The 17,925-nt window shown below is 41.9% G+C and overlaps 1 protein-coding gene across 1 annotated transcript in view; it reads right to left on the reverse strand.

Moving 5' to 3' along the window:
• Positions 1–17,925, reverse strand: part of WWOX (WW domain containing oxidoreductase) — a 922,226-nt gene that overhangs the window by 551,700 nt on the left and 352,601 nt on the right. The window lies entirely within an intron of this gene.

A 17,925-nucleotide genomic window follows, 5' to 3' on the forward strand; every position in this document is an offset into this window, starting at 1 on the left:
TGGGAGAGGTTTATTCTCAAGGGGAGTGGGCAGCCAGGAGGTGGCAGCTCTGAACACAAGTAACAACCAGATTCTTGTGAGGCATAGCAGGAAGGAATAGAAAATATTCATCCCACCTTTTTCTTTAGTACTAGAAAGCTAATGATAAAGTCAACTAATGCCCTCCTTTGCAGCTAACCCTGACCAGGTTACTCAGCCCTGGCCAATGAGCTGTCTGTGAATGCTGAGCTGCGGTTCTGGGAAACTCCTTTAGGGAATTGACTCGGAAGGGTCATCCCTCCTGCCTCCCCCTTCTTCCTGCTGCCTGTGGCTTGAAACTCAAATGGAACTTAGGGTTCCATGAGCCATCCTGGATCAAGAGGTGAACTTGTGGAGCTAGAAGCCAAATTGCTGAGAATGGAAGAACAGTACAATTGGAGAAGTCTTAGGTGCCTTAATGAAACCACCAATTCAGTCCTGGATTAGCTACCTAGCCACTGACCTATTTTAGATGAGAAAATAAGCCCTTGTATATTTAAACCAATGTTGTTTTGGGTTTCCCGTTTTATGAACCTGAACCTACCACTAACTGAAACAGTAACATATTTGCTACCTAAGATATATGCCACCATAATATTGACTACACTACTGTTTTAAATGTCTATAAAATATCTTTAAGACATTTTAACCTCTATTTTTCTGCTACAAGCCTTTAGATTCCAAGTTCAAGTATTTATTTAATGGGAACTTGCAATGTGTAAGACCAAGGAAAAGTTACACTATCCGGACCTCACCCATCAACTGACCCAAGTTTTCATCTGTGGCATCACAAAACCTGTTGTGGGGAGAAAGGTTCCACCTGAACAGATCAGGAAGCCAATCACCATCAGCCCACTGTAAATCTAACACTCATAAAATTATCTTCATTTTATTCAATGTTATTTTTCACATATCTTTTTGAAATATGAGTTTCCTAACTTCACTACTCCCAGCATACAATAGCATTTCCTTTGATTTGTTACAAATAAGACCCTAGGTCGAGTATAAATTGGGTTTTGTCAAAAGCATGTCTTTTGCTCTGTTCCCAAGTTTGATGGTATCAAATAACAGTACAGCCCCTTAGTTCTTTTCTTTGAAGAAAAAAAAAAAAAAAGGAGTCATTTTGGTGAAGATTAGACTGTGCACACACATCTGGTTTTCTTATCCTTTGAGGCCCATGGGAGATTATACAATCCCACCCTCTTCAAGGTCATGTGATTGGTTCTCACCAACAGACTGTTGAGCGGAAGTGACATGTGACATTCCACACCAAAGCATGTGACTGTCTCTAACAGTGAAAAAGGCCAGATGGTGTAGCTATGAAGCAATGGAGACAACATCAACCTGGGTCCCTGAGTGACTGTGTGTGCAGTGATCCTACCAACCCACTCCATTCACACAGCATGAGCAAGAAATAAAAATGTACACTGTGCTAAAATAGCATCCCTTCACCATTCACTCCATTCTATATGCACACAGCATACACACTTTTATACCAGAAAAGAAAAAAAAATGTTAGCTATTTTGCTTCCACTATACTATCATTTCACTATTGGTTCTAGCTACAGAAAAAGATTGCGCTAATGTCCTCAGGGATCAGATGGTGATGACTCCCAGGCCCCTCATCTGGGTTTTAACTGAGAGCCCCATCTCGATTTTCCCTGCATCAGGAAAGAAAGTCAGAAAATGCAAGCACTTGGAGCTTATTATCTTTGCTTCTTGCAGAAATGCCTTCACTGAATCATGATTCAGGGTTATGCCAGTTTAGGAGGCTGATATAAGAAATGTCTACTTGAAATGCATTTCTGTGTCTTTTATAAAATCACAGTTGAGCACCACTTTGCTCTCTGGATTACCCAAGGCCTCACATGTGGACCTGTGAAATAGCACATGCTGAAGTCCAATATCAGGAAAAGCATTTGCCTCTGCAGATGGACTTGTGTTACAGAGTTTTCATCCGCTGACAATAGCAAGCAATGTTGTTTGCTTCCCAACTTAACTCACAGGATACTGGGGACCCAATTCAGGGACCAACCAAGTAAACAGGCTTATTCTAAGTTCCTGCAAAATCCACGCCTACCTTCTTTAAATTGTCGCTCTTTTTTTCCGCCTAATTTTCAGTGTGTGTAGTATTTTACGTTTTCCAGCTTGAAGAACACAGTATCTACCACTTTATACAAAATTGGGAGTTGCATCCTTACCCAAGAATTTACGCTCAGGAAAATGGCACAGGGAGATCATGCCATAAGATCATCTATATAGCCAGTATCATTTCTGAAAGCCTAAATTGCAGGAATAGATGACTTCTGTTAGCTTGCATTTCACATCCCGAAATGTTTAGTGCCAAAGAAATTTGGTAGATTTCACTAGGAAGCATTACTTTAGAAAAAAATCATGAAGAGTAAACCCAGATGGATAGCTGGGGTCTGCCTAGTTCACACTTTTTCTGTCCTCTGCTTAAAGACTCCTTCTTGTAATTACTTTAATCAAGATAGCAATCCATGAAAATAGTCCCACTAGTCCTTGCTAATCCTTAAAAAATAAACAAAAAAACTTTTAACTTTTAATTTAATTTTTATTTTTTAACTTTGTATTTTTTCTATTACAAACACAACACACATACACTAAGGGAGGAAAAATCACAAAAGGAGAAAAGAAAGAAGCAGAATCGGTAAAAAGTTCTACTTACTGGCAAATTTTCTGAGTTCCAACACCCATGCCTAATTCATCTGCATACAGGCCTGGGAGGCAGGTCCTATTACAGTTGTCACTTTACAGATAAGAGCTTGGAGGTGTACCAAGGCTAAATTGCTTATCCAATGTCACACCTCTCAACCAATTAGTAATAGAGGCAGAATTTGAATCCATGGCTGTTTGACAAAGTTCATTAACTTAACCTTGAACAACTAAATTATGCCTAGCCAGCCAGAACCACTATAGATAGCTTGGTGTATCTCTTTCAGAATCTTTTTCCATGTATATACCTATGTGTGCATGTGTCTGTAACAAAAGTAGATGTATACAGTACATACAATTTTATAAACTGCTTTTTACACTTAAAAGAAATTGAAGTTCTCAAAATATGTTAAGTTGTCTGAACATCTTCAAAGGTCTTTCAAAAATCCAAATGCATTATCTCTATTCACTGTGTCCCCCCAACTCAGCAGACAAAAGATCACCTGTGTAATGGCGGGGGGGGAGGGGGGGGGCACATATGTCTCATAAAAACCTCCATTGGAAGAAATACTGGCAAGTCAGAGCTCACAGGAATTCACAGAAAGTCGCTGCTCTGATGAAGACTAACAATCAGAAGCCCAGAGTGCAGCCACTGTAGGCAGATGTGGACACAGACACAGTTGATAGCCAAGAGCCACAGTTGGCAAATGACATTTTGCTTGTATGCCAGAAACAAAGTTAATTCTGTCCTTCTTTTACTCCCAAATCAGTGGTTTTCATGAACACCAATTATGCCCATGTGCAAGGACTAATAGAGTTGTAATCAGCAAATGTGTTTGAATGTCACATACTACAGATATGTGGGAGAACCAAGGTTTAAATGATACTATTGTAATGTTTGAAACCAAAGAATCAAGGTTATACTTAAGTGAATAAATGATCACCCTTAACAACTGACATATAAAAAGTTCTTGAGTGTATGATTCTGGTGTGGTTTTTTTTTTTTTGTTTTCCTTTTTTCTCCCCCCCCCCCCCCCCACTATTGTTCCTTGCTGTGGAACATTAATCCTGCCCAGGTTCTGCTGATAGTCTTGGCTTTGTCAACCATCCATATTAATAAAAGAGAACAATGCTAATTGACTGTACCTTTTCTACACCCACAGCCAATCAGAACAAGTATGAAAATTAAACCAACAAAGATAGCTAATTTGCATACACTGAGAGAGGAATGAGTGAAGACTGAAGACAGCATACAAGGAAGAGGGAAGAAAAGCAGAAAGAAAGGCGGCTGCCAGAGGAAAGGCACAGGCTGGGTGGGGCGGCAGCACCCGAAGCCATGATGGCCGCTTGCAGGAATCTTCCTGAAATGGACTCCTAGTATTTAAATATATGAACACACCACTCTCTCAGACAGACACTAACTGAACATCAGAAGCCAGAGAAACTGTGCTGGTGGAAACAGAGAGAACTGTGGATCCCACTTCTGAGATTGTTGTGTGGCTTGGAGTGTCTGTGTATGTTGTGTTGTGTTGTGTTGTGTTGTGTTGTGTTGTGTTGAAAATGGGAGCCAGAAAGACTATGACTGGGGAAATGCCTGTACTTAAATGTAAGTGTGGTGTTCTAAATTTATATTGAATCTGATCCTATCTATGGAGAGTAAATTGCTCAATCGAGGCGGATTAATAACAAGATAAAGAAAATGAACACATTCCAATATCAAGTACAAATGCTCTGGGGGTCATCGCCTGTGTTAGATTATCTATTGCACCTCACCCTGACATTAGCATTAGTAATTATCAACTGGCTCTCTCTAGGGGGAAACCATGCCTTGGCGAAGTACAGAGGTTTCATTTCCTGGACAGCCACTGCAAGTGCAACCTGTACAGATAGTGCGTGTGCAAAAATCTGTCCATGCACATTAGAGAGTCTGGAAAATTTTTTAAATGCATCTGTATGCACCTTAAAATATAATGCCTTTAGACCTGAAGTCCTACTTCTGTCAACATGAATTAACTAAATATTTTGCACTTATTCTGTGCCCACTTCTTATCAATGCAGAATTGCTTACCGGAGGAGAAATACACTCTTTAAAATTCTATATAACTTCTCCCTCTAAATAATGCCATAAGTTTTCTTTTTAGAACAACAGTAGATTCAGTGACAAGAGTGCTACCACATACCAAGCAGACAAGGCAGAGTGCTGGTTATTTTTGTGAGTTATTTCAATTAATCTTCAGAAATGAGTCCCTAGGTCATAGAGCTACCGTCATTTTGTCTATGCACCTAATTCTAACCTAAAAGCCGCAATTCAGCTCAACACATATGAAGTACCTACTATGGGCCATGCACTGAGAAGCTAGAGGAGAAACAATTAAATAATTTCAGTAAAATGCAGTTAAATGGCTATGATCAAGGCAAATATGAGATGCTAATTATAAAAACTCCTTAAATACAAAATGACAACTCCTCCTGGCTATGCTACAGTGGTCTCCAAACTACTTCCTTACCAAGACCCTTTCCCATCCACCCCCTCACTGTGAAGGGGCACTGCTTTGCTCACTGTCCAAAGCGACTATTTCAGGTAATGGAAGAAATTGCAACAGAAGAAACATATAAACAAGATAAGTTTTCAAATGCATCTCTTAGGTACTATTCAGGGCAAAATGAACAGAAATAAACAATCCTCCAATATCAGGTGACATATTTTATACTTTTCCACCCTGCATTTTAGGAAGGTAGCAGAAAGAAAAACGCTCCTAAATCAGGGTTTCAGAATCAGATGCTGCTATTAGAAATAAAATTAACCCGGTCCCTTAACAATCAAATTTATGACTAGTAAAGGGTTATGAAAAATTCTATCTCGATGTCAAACGTAAGAAACACAGTCTTTGGAGGCATATAATGATAAACTGCAGCTTGAGCAATACGCGCAGGGAAGGGAATGAGCAGTTCAAGAGTTCAAAACATGTTCTGTGGAAAGGTGTGCAGTGAAAGAGAAGGGCTGGCTCCAGACAAAGGCATGGAAAGGTCATCCCTATAGTCATTTCATCTTCATTACAACAGGGAAGCCTGTGGCCAAAGGGCACCTGCCAGGCCCCCGCCTGCACAGTGCACGGAAGCTCATGACCACCAGGAAACTGATGTACTAAACAAAAGTAAACACACAGAGTGCTGGCAGCCACCCCTAGACATCTCGACTGGGACTTCTGAATGCAGCCTCAGCCACCAAAAATAAACGTGATATGGACAATCTCCCCCACCCCTTGCCCTGCTTTTTTTTTTTTTTTTTTTTTGGTGTGAGTGATAGCTTAATTAAAGATTACAATCTATCTTCTTCACAAGGCCAGAGAATTGGACTTGCAATCAGCAACCTAATTTTCTTTCAGGTAGCTGCCAAACTGAAATTTGTTCTACCAAATAAAATTATTTCCCCCATACATGCAGCTCAAAATTTCATGTTCCAATTATTTGCCCTGTAACTCAACCCTCATATTTCTGTTTTCAGAATTGGGGGAAGAGGTGAATTTCATTCACTGATTATCAGCGAATAAAGCATGAGAGATAGGATAGGGCTGTTGTAATGGGGAAAGGAACCCTGACTCACCGTGGACAACCTTCCTGGGAAGGCCAGGGTTAATGGCTTTCCATTTTGGAGTGGGGTCCACATGGGCAGACAAGTCTTCCTCCTCCGTCCCTCTCCGAACTCCTACACCAGCTGCTCTACTCTAGCCTCCTCCCCATTCCAAAGGGAACCTTGTTTGTCCCTGCCTTCTTCAACTTCCCAAATGAACTGACAATGGGGACCCAGATTCTAATCCCAGTCCTCAAAACAGTTGTTAACACAACAGCACAACTAAACTCCCTGCCAGTTTGAATTTGGGTTTTAGTAGATAGATGGATTCTCGTTGTGAGTGACATGGTATGTTCGCCCCTGCCCATGTCAGCATGACCAGGAGAAAACTTAAATCACACAGGGGTGGTGAGGAAGATGAAAGAAACAACTATAATTTGTTGAGCTGAAAGGCAGTATCCTTAGTCAGTGAGAAAACCAACTCAACCATTTAGGAGCTGCATCCTCCTAAACCTGCATCTACCCACCTGAAACAGGTATATCATTGAGGTGTTTGTGTTAAGGAGTAAGTTGGGTGATAGATGAATAAATAGATAGATGATGAATGAATGGATGGAGAGATGAATGGAATGATAGAAAGATGGGTGAATGAAAGGCAGGCAGGCAGGCAGGCAGGAAGGAAGGAAGGAAGGAAGGAAGGAAGGAAGGAAGGAAGGAAGAAAGAAAAAAGGAAGGAAAGGAGGGAGGGAGGGAAGGAGGGAGGGAGGGAGGGAGGGAGGGAGGGAGGGAGGGAGGGAGGGAGGGAGGGGAAAGAAGGGAGGGAGGGTTGATATTGATATTTTTAAACCTTAATCTCCAGCCAGCACATAGTGAGTGCTTTTGTTGTTTTGCTGAAAATTCGGATCAGGCTACAAAAACAAGGAAATTAAAAGAGCAAAAACAACCTAGCTAAAACTAGAGGTAAGTCACCTACTCTTCCTCATCATTTGTCATCATTCTCTCCTTTCCCTTTCCCATTAAGATTAGAAGCCATACCCAGTGCCTGCTTGGGATTGCATGAATTCCCTGCTGAGACCCAGTGGAAAAGACATGAACAGCACTCTGTGGCCCCTGTTGTCTGTACTGGGATAAATACTAGCAGCAGGAAGTTACTGAAGGAGAAAAGGCATCTCAGGAGGCCTGAAGCAGAGAGTGCACGCACAGTCCAGTGGGCAAAACTGCAGGTAATTCCTCAAATGACAAAAGGTGGCAACGTCCCAGACCAGCCTGTGATATGGGCCCTGAGATGGGGGTGAGGGTGGGGGGCAGTTTCCTTCTCATGGGACTTGATCTCCCTCATTCTCAATCGATTCAGTGAATAAACTCATTTGGCTGAGAACCTCAAGCCCTCAAGTCAACTGTCAGTGAAAAGAAACAGTTTCATGAAGGATATGACATTTATGCTAAAAGCTTACTTAAGGTAGGGCACAGGAATGGTGCCAAAGTATACCTAATAACATTTTCAAATACAATATATGTATATGTCATGAGGGAGTCAGGGGAGTTATCTAATAACAACGTTTTATGTCATGGTGCATGCATTTGAAGCTGGGATAATAATGCTAGCGAACATTTAATAAATGTCCCTTGTATACAAGGCACAAACACAAGATCTAAACTTCCAAACAACTTCATCAGGGCTCCCACTGACATTGCTGACACCAAGAACATTGAGAACTAAGATTTAATGAATTCTTAGTGTGCATCTCTTGTACAAGACTTGGCATGCAGGACCTGTTGGCCTCAGTCACAGTTAACCATCCCCATTTTCCCACTGAGGAAACTGAGTCCTAGCAAGCCTAAACTTATTTCTTAAGGTCACACCTCCTCAGAGTTAGAGAGATGGGTCCCCTCCAATCCGTGTCTGATTCTGTTCTTTACCTGCCACGGCTGCCAAAGGAAGCAGCACTCTCAGAATGTCTGAAGGCGCTCTGTGACCAAGACTATACACTCAGTGATTACAGGGAAACAGAGATCATTTTAATTTAATCTTCCTATTCAAGAGTCAGAATATACCAGCCAAGGTAGGCTTTCTTTTCAGAAATGATTCAAAAGTCTGTGGCCTCAGACATAAACAAAATCTCATTTCTGAGGGCTCCCCCTCTGTGTCAAGGTGGGGTAGGGGCAGGGCATGTGTGTGAAAGAGCCACTAGGCTCTTGGAACATGACATTCCTCTCCTGACTTCTCTTTGGAGAATGGAATCCTACAATTAGCTCCAAAACAATAAAAGTGAGTAGTTAGAGCTGCAGTAAGGAGATAGAGAGAAGATAACATGTGGAGTGACTACCCTTATCATCCATCTCCTGGACTCTGAAAGAGGGACCACAGGAGACCTAATCTAGCTTTGGTCCCCATCACTGATCACTCAGCCTCTGATGGCGGAGGCAGAATTAGCAGGTGATGTTATCTCCCTGAGCAGACCCTGTCCATCTGCAGCCTCTGCTCGTGGTGCAAGGAGGAGCTCTGTGTGCAGTGTCGGGTCAAGGCAGGGATGAGATGACGGGGGAAGAGAGGCAGAATTTTTCCTAGTTGGCATGAACTTGGGGGTTAGCAGGTATCTGTCCTCAGCCACAGTGTAAATCAATATTGCAGGGCATTTTTTTTATACATGTAGTTTTGAGAGAATAACTATTTAGACTAAAAAGCAGGAGATATGAAACATGTGACATACACACAGGGTCACCACACCTCTACTTCACTGTGTTTCCTTCTAGGATTCTGGGATGCTTTACTTGCCACATGCCATGTCCTCTTTCACCCTTGGGTCTAATCATGCCAAAACTAACATTTTCAGTTTCTTAAATGTTGGACCAAATGGTGTATTATAAATATGTAAATCAAAACTGAGTTTCAAGGAAGTGACAATGGTCACCTTTTACCATGAATCTCTTCATGGTTTTCAGTTGGTTGTTTCAGTGAGCCATCAAGATTAAAATATGCAAACAAGATCAATAATAAAGAACACCTGTGTTTATCGAGCACCTATACTGTACCACACAAGTTGATCTTGTCTGATGGGTTAACTTAATCTTCATAATACTCTGAGGAAGATAGGATTTCTCCATTTTTTACACATGAGCAGATGCAGAGAGGGGAAGGCCCCTGCCTAAAGTTGCACAGCCAATGCATCTGGGATGTCCACACTTCAGATAAGGAGCAGCCAGATAGTTCTATATCTCTTTTAAATTCAGGGTTCAACAATTCTAATAGCCATTTCTCCATATGACATGAATTATAACAATGGCTTATATGCATCTTTCTAAGAACTCTCTTCACATTCCTCTTTTAATTTAGGCACATCTTTATAGGGTTATTATTTCATAATTAGCTCTAGACTTATTAAAATGGGTGCCCAATGTTAACAAGATGGATGCATGTCTACCTACATGGGGCTCCTGGAGAAGACAGACACGATGATCAAGTGTGCTAACAGCAAAGAGGATCTAGAAAGTTCTGAGGGAACATTCAGGAGACTTACCCAACTTAGTCCTCTAAGACAAGGAAAGAATTTCTAGAGGATCAGCATTTAAATGGAGACTCGAGGAATGAGCTGGAGTTAGACCTGAACATAATGTGGACCGAAGACCAACTCTCAATGAGTAGAAAAAACACAGTTCTGACATTTAGAGGAGCCCACGACTGTATCTCACTGTCTCTCACACTAAAAGTCTTTCAAACACTCAAGCTCACCTTAGAGACTCTATCATAAATGGATCAACTACAGATTCATTTGGCATCTCAAACACCAAATGTGCATGTCAAGAGAGCCCCCCGTCTGTGCAAAAGGGGAGAAGTGACAAATGCTACCTTTAGTGCCAGCTCCGTGTCACTAACAAACCAGCCCCCAGAGAGTGAGGCAAGCGGGGGCCACTGGGCCCACCTTCCCCGCACCCACAGCTCAGGGACAGTCCACACTGACCAGGAAACCAGCATGCAGCCAGAGAAACACACCCTTACTTCTGCCCTCTCCCTCCTTCATTTTTCAGATCTAGTTGATGAGATAATAACAATCAGTTTTGAGTCCAAACCATGTGGCTCATCCTGTTTCCTTGATGATTTTCTCAGTTCTCTAAAGTTTTTTTGTTTTTTGTTTTTTTTAAAATATGTATTTTATTGATTTTGTACAGAGAGGAAGGGAGAGAGATAAGAGAGTTAGAAACATCGATGAGAGAGAGTCATCAATCAACTGCCTCTTGCACACCCCCTACTGGGGATATGCCCGCAACCAAGGTACATGCCCTTGACCGGAATTGAACCCGGGACCCTTCAGTCCCCAAGCCGATGCTCTATTCATTGAGTCAAACCGGTCCCGGCTCTCAAGTTAAAGTTTAAAATAGAAAAAGAAATGCATGGATTCTCCACGAGTAAAGCAAACGCCTGATCAGTGTTGGAGAACACAGACCCGAAGTTACAGCTCCGGGCAGGAACTGCCAGTGAGAATCTTGCTGTTGCCAAATTAGGGCAACCAGATGAACAGAAGGACAATTATAAAAATATCCTCTTAAGGAAATTAAAAAGGCTATGCCAGGCTATGTGCTTGTATTGAGTGCACACTCAGCATTTCATGGAGGTGTCCAAATGATGTGTCCCTGGATGAGGTGAAGATTTCCCAAAGTTTTGTCAGAGAGCAGATCCTCCTAAACTCAGCATGGTCACAGAATCACCTGATGGTATTTGGAAAAGCAGACAGCTGATTCCCAAGTCCAGACACTCTGACTCTGAAATCCAGAGTGTATTTCTAACAAGCCAGAGATCAAGGTCTTTTTCTAGGAAGGGTGAGGCAATGATATTCTTTTCACATTTAAGTATTCTTTTGATTAGCATGTACTAATTTGATTGCATGTGAAAGCATTTATTTTTTTAAGTGTTTATTGTATATGCCCATAATTTATATATGGATGGGCCATAGTATGTTTATAGTTCATATGGCAAAAGGACACAAAGGTTACGATTATTAAAACAGCTTTATTAACTCTACTAGAAGCCCGATAAATGAAATTCATGCACAGGGGAGGGATGCCCCTCAGCCCAGCCTGTACCTTCTCCAACCTGGGACCCCTCAAGGGATATCCGACTGGCCTCTCATAATCCAGGAATGCTGGCTCCCAACCATTCACCTGCCTGCCTGATTGCTCCTAACTACTCCCTGCTAGCCCAATCAACCCTAACTGCCCTCCCTTGCCAGTCTGGTCACCCCTAACTGCCCTTTCTTGCCAGTCTGGTTGCCCCTAACTCTCCTCCCCTGTAGGCCTGGTTCCCCCCAACTACCTTCCTCTTCAGGCCTGGGTCTCCCCCAACTGTCCTCCCCTGCCTGCCTTGTCCCTCCCAACTGCAGGCCCCTAATTCTCCTTCCCTGCAGGCCTGGTCCCCCTCCCCCCCAATTGCTCCTCCCCTGCAGGCCTAGGTCGCCCTCAACTATCATCCCTTGCAGGCCTGGTCCCTCCCAACTGTCCTCCCCTGCAGGTCTGATGACCCACAACTACCCTCCCCTGTTGGCCATCTTGTGGCAGCCACCTGGTGTCCACATGGTGCAGCCATCTTGTGTGTTGGAGTGATGGTCAATTTGCATATTATGTCTTTATTATATAGGATTATTATCACCATCTCTATCCGCAGCCAGATGCAGATCTCATCAGACTGAATTCCACAGGGTGGGAACTTCAGATATGAGCATAGAAACATTCACAAACTTTCAGAGAGTTAGATTTATAAAACCATGATTAGCATTTCATGCTGTTTTGTTTAAATACATGCCTTGGAGTCATAGATAGAACCATATTTAAGTATAGTTGGTGCCCTTTATAAAGCTAGGTATTTTATAGTATACATTTTTTAAAAGTTTGAAATGGCTTCAGCAGATTGTTGTGGGACAAAAATATAAAACAAGTAAGGAAATAGAAAACAAACAAAACTGGGTGTATCGAGGCACCCCCACCATGTAATTCAATAGGAGAGATGACCCCTGAGGCTCTGTTAGGATGCATTCAATGAGGGGTCACTTACTATCACTGACATTTATTAAAATGTGTATGATGGAAAGACCTTTTCTGAACAATTGATTCTTCATCCATGATGTGAGGGAGCCTGGAGTGGAACATCTCCCAGTCAGGTTGTGTGACTTCCTCGGCTCCCTAACTCGAAACAAGAAAGAACCAGCCACTGGAAAACCAATAGGCCTTTTCATTCTCCTCAAACCTCTAACTAAAGTTCATTTTTACAAGCCAAATTTAAAAATCAATTAATAAATTACAACCGCCAAAGAATGCTAAAAAGCCCAGAGGCACCTAAGAAGTGCTTGGAAGAAACAACAAAGCATTAAGCCGGAGATAAATGGGTTAGCTGTGTGTTTACTGTAATGTTGACTTAGTATCCCCAAGCAAAAATTCTCCCACCTCCACTTACCACTGCTTTGTATGATAATAGCAGCATTAATTTTAAAATGATCATGAATCAATCATGAAATCTGACTCTTGTTTTCACTGGCAACAAAATACGCTAATTAGCACCTTGAACAAGAGTGCTTTCTAGATGAGCATGGGTGAGAGCAATCTTCTGCTGTTAATTCTTCACTAATTACCCACAGTAAAAGAGGTTGAAATACTATTAAGCTATGTTAAATTCTCTACCCCTCCTGATTACTAGGCTAGTGACACAATCACCTAGAATCTGCATGCTGGAACAGAGTAGAGTTTCTCAAGCTTGGCTATGACAGGTTGAGGGGGGAGGGGAGGTGTCTTGTACACTGCAGGATGTTTAACAGCATCCCTGGCCTTCAGCCATTAGATGCCAGTCACACTTTCCTGCCCCGTCCCCACCCCCAAATGTGACCACCACAAATGTCTCAAGACATTGCCAAATGTCCCCTGACTGGCAACACTGTCCCCAATTAAGAACCATAGAACTAAAGAATCCCCTCTACATGAAGTTAAAAAGATTAAATGTAGTAACAGGTGTTTTTTTTTTAAGGCCTAATATGCTGTCAGGTGCACAGTGGGACTGAAATACATGTAAAGATGGTTAAAACTGATCCATCTAAGGAATCCAAGCAAATGGAAAAGATGCTTCGGCCATCAACTTAGGAGAATGACTTTGGTCAATGCTGTCCTCAGGTCCTGCCCTCCTTATCCCCATAGAGCTGTTGTTCTAAAAATTAACTTGTTGAAGTATAACTTCCATGTAACAAAGTGTGTGCTGTCCATGTGTTTTGACAGCTGTTAATACCCATGTCACATAGAAGCCTCACCAAAGGCTTTTATTTGCTTCAAATTCACTTTGAAATAAGAGGCCACATATGATATTCTATATCAGAAGTTTTACCATTAGAGTCACAAGCTTGTGATCGGGCTTCTTGGAAACTGTTTGCTGAGAATGTTCACGATTAGCCCTCAAGGGGGTGAGCTTCCCTGGGTCCAGGGCAGGTTCATGGAGTGAGACCACTGCAGGAGCACAGGGCCCGGTGCTTGCGGCTCAATACTCTGCAGTTGCAGGGCGTTATTCTTTAATATTCGATAATTACAGGTCTATATTTTGTAAGTGAAGTCCAATGGGACAATGGAGCTTGGAGTCTTAGCTCACCTGCAGGTCTGCCCCGTGCCCCAACCCTGCCTGCCTAGGATGGATTCTTAACCACCTACTCTCTTCCCACTGGCACCCTGGGCCAAGACAGTCCTTCCCTCCAGGCCTCCACCTTGAGACCACTGTCACCATCACCCCAGGTTTCATCAGGGAATACCCACCCTTCTGCCCTCTACTCCCAGTGGGGGCCTGGCATGGATGTGAGTAGGCAAGACGTCCTAAAAGGTTGCAGCCTTGCCCAGTTCTGGGCTGGCAGGACCTAGTGTGTTGGTATGGTGACAGAAAAGGGGCTCTTGCTCACCCTGATCCAGGTCCCAAGTATGTCTCAGAGCAGAGGAATCCTTGTCCACCCAATATTGGCAGGCCCAAGGAAAGGGGAGGCCAACTTCACTGCCCCGGACTAAAGCCCACGTTCTCATTTTGCCCTAGGTCTGGCATGTTCTTTAGTCTTGCTGGGACTTCTCTTATTTCAGTGTGTACCTTTGGGGAATCACTTGCATTACAATCCTTGTTCATGTCGGTGAGGAGAGAGATGGCTTAGAGCCAACAGGCTTCCCGGTGTAAAGATCAGAACCACGAGCTCCTTCGAGGCCATTGGATAAACAAGGGGGCTGAAGAAATGAGCAGCAGCCGTGCACAGGTCCTGCCAGGAATTCCTGATCCTGCTTCTCTTCCTTCATGCCTCCTTCCACTGCTGATGGCCTGGAGCCCTTGCTCAGGTGCTGAGATCTCCATGCCTCTGTCAATGGCCCTAGGAGGATATGTTAATGACCAGAGCTGTGCAAGCACATACCAAATTACTGTTCTGCAAGCTCCTTCATCAAAATTACAAAAGCCACAAATGCTTTCTGGATGTCACAGGCAGATCTGATGATACACGTGTTCTAAGACCATAAAAAAGAATGTTCCAATCAAATGGTAAATCGTGCCTCTAGGATTTTTATATCTCCATTTAGAAGGGGAAGAATTATACTTTTTTTTTCCCCCAGACCGTTTTCTTAAAGCAGTGCTCATATGTCTAAAATATCTGGGGAGTCCTGAGGCAGGTACCCTGTGTCACAGTCCACACAACTGTGGACAAATTCGGGAAGAGGAGAGAGAAAGAGTTGAAAGAAATAGCATTTGTAGCTGTGATAATTCCCAGGCAGTTAAATGCTCTCCCCAGTACACCACTGCCCTTACCCCTTTTTGGGCTCAGATGGAAAAGACTATTTATAAAGAGAGAAAATATTGTCGGCATTTTCTTCAATCCCAACTGAAAAGAAAGAACCACAAGAACCATTTCTCTTGGGCAATTATTTTCTCTTTAGCCTTATAAGAAAACATGTGTATTGTCAAAAGAAATGAAATTATTAATGCATTTTAACCTCCATTACTACATATTAAGTATTATTTATTAAATTGCTAATAACTCATTAGCTAAAAGACATTTTGTAAAATCACTAATCCATTAAATTTTGGTAATTAAGTTGGATTTTAATGGTGGGAGAGAGAGAAGTAAGTATCTGATGGAAAATAATTTTAAGCAACAAAACAGCATCAGCCATGATGACATTATCCTTAGTGGCTGTTGGCTGTGTTTTGTTCCCATGTCAGGCGCATCATGACAATTTCCCTTAAAAACCAACAATAACAGTTCCTTCGCAATAAAAATGGTAACTTTATAAAGAGAAGAGAGCATGAAGCAGGGAATCAGCCCGAATGCATTAGGGGTTTACAAAGTGAGGTTTGCAGGCTAACATGCGGTCCAGTTATTTGATGTTGACTTGATAACCGCACAAATTGGAATTGCCACAATTTAATGAAAGTTCCCATGTGATACACAAGAAACATAAACCTAAGTGAATTATGCTGGAGAACAGAAGCAAATGTTAATAAAATACACAGGGAAAGGGGGAAAAAAGCCACTGATGTTTCTTAAAATGTGCTGTGTTCTTACCTGCAATTTCTTACCCTGAAACTGCCACTCCTGGCTGTATTCTGGGCCTCCTACCAGAGCCTGGCTTCCTGCAGGGAGTGTGTGTGCACCCAGCTATTTGAAGAGGCCCCCAGGGTCATGGTCTCATCAATCAGATGCCCATGCTGGACCCCATGGAGGAGAGAAAATATAGCATCTTTCTCCAAGAAATCCTGACTGTATGTGCTGCAATCATTTCCATTTACTAAAGGCCAGTCCCCACAGCATCAAGAAAAACAAAAAGCCTTTTCACCCATGATAAAGAAAAACAAATATGGAAGAATAACTTTTTTTTTTCCCATCAGACTATCCAGTGGGAATTAAAATACCATTATCTGGATACAAAAGACAAGCATTTAAAATACATAAGGACAGACATCAGCCTTGATGACATTATCCTTAGTGGCTGTTGGCTGTGTTTGAGTTGCTACTAAGACCGTGACCTTCAGCTCCCCAAACATTTATGATTCGTAATTACCGGATGGTATTAGTACTGATGGCTACATCACTTCCTCTCTCTCACAAACATTTGGAAACACTAAGGTGAGTTGAATCCTCGTCATTTGCTAGGTATTGCAGTATATCCATCGTACAGCTGTCCACTTAAAAACCTTGAACTTATACATAATGATATATATTAAAAATGACAAAAATTAACATTTTAGGTATTTTGGTTTATAAATGTGGCTTTAAATGAAAGCAGTAATTTATAGTCCTATGATTACCACTTTCAATGAATACAGACTGGTAAGCCAGTGATCAAAGAAGGATTTATAGTGCTTGATTTCTGCTCACACCAGTGTTAGACTTTAACCCCACCAGATATTCAATTCAGATATCTGATTTTATTATCCTGAGCTCTCCACTGGTAACCTTGCCTGTACTTTTAACCAAAGCTAGCAGAAGCATCTCTCGTCTGCTCAATTACTTATTAGTGTTGCTATAGAATACCATTTCCTCTTGAGGCTGATAAAATATTAATCAAAAACAGGAACTGAGCGATTTCCCAGTGTAGATGTCTTCTAATGGTAATACAGGGAGTCAAAGAGAGATCTGGAGGTCACATAATTGCTTCTGAAGAAGGCAGAGAGGTGTGACACCAGAGAAGGAGGAGAGACTGCAGGCAGAGCCCAGGAGCTGAGATAAGAACTTCCAGAAGTGTGAATGGAAGTGACTTGTGAGGAAAATCGAGGTCTAAGGAACACTCAAAGAATAAAGTTACTGTTCCTTTTTAACACAGACCAAGCTTTCCATTAACCAGAATGGTGTCTTGATAATCTTTTTTCCCCCACATTCTAACCCACATTTTTTTCAATGACTTTCAGATTTTCTGAACTTACTTCCTACCTTAATAAAGAGATTAGGACAAAAACGAATGAGTCTCAAATCAACTTCTGAACTTTAAAAAATGCCTTTTGTCTCTTCCCTTTTCCTCCACAGTCATGTGTATGAGGAAAGAGCGTGTGCTTTAGGTATAGACAGCTGTGGGTTTGCAGCAGAACCACCACTTACGACCAGGTGACTCACTGGAAAATCACTCTCTCACAACCTTAGCTTCTTGAAAATTTGCAAAACTTGTCATGAGTCTTAAATGCTCTCTTTTCCCATCTCCAGCACCCAAACTATAAAATTGAGACATGTCCCCCATTTTCTACAAGCTAAACCACACACACACACACACACACACACACACACACACACCAGTTTTTTAGGTCTAGAGTGAACTGCAGTTCCTTGAAGCTTTAATATGCTAAAAAAAAAAAAAAAAAAAAAAAAGTGTGTGGGATTTTTTTTTAAAGCATTGACTAAATACTACCTAATCCTTTAAGAACTACTCTTTTTAATACTAGCAAAATAAAAGCACACTTGTAAAGGCTGGCATCTTGATAATACCAATTAATTTAGAAATCGATATGATAATTCACATTCCTTTGATTGATGCCTATTACATATACTGGCACCCTTAATTCATGAGCCTGCATAAAATCCTTTTGACAAAAGTAAAATTCTGCCCATTTTTCAAAGGAGGAGGCCTAAATTGATTTGTCCGATTTTATGCAGCTGTATGATAGTAGCATTGTAATAGGA

Source organism: Pipistrellus kuhlii, unplaced genomic scaffold (genome assembly GCF_014108245.1).
Source record: "Pipistrellus kuhlii isolate mPipKuh1 unplaced genomic scaffold, mPipKuh1.p scaffold_m20_p_17, whole genome shotgun sequence".
In the NCBI taxonomy this organism is placed as follows: Eukaryota; Metazoa; Chordata; class Mammalia; order Chiroptera; family Vespertilionidae; genus Pipistrellus; species Pipistrellus kuhlii.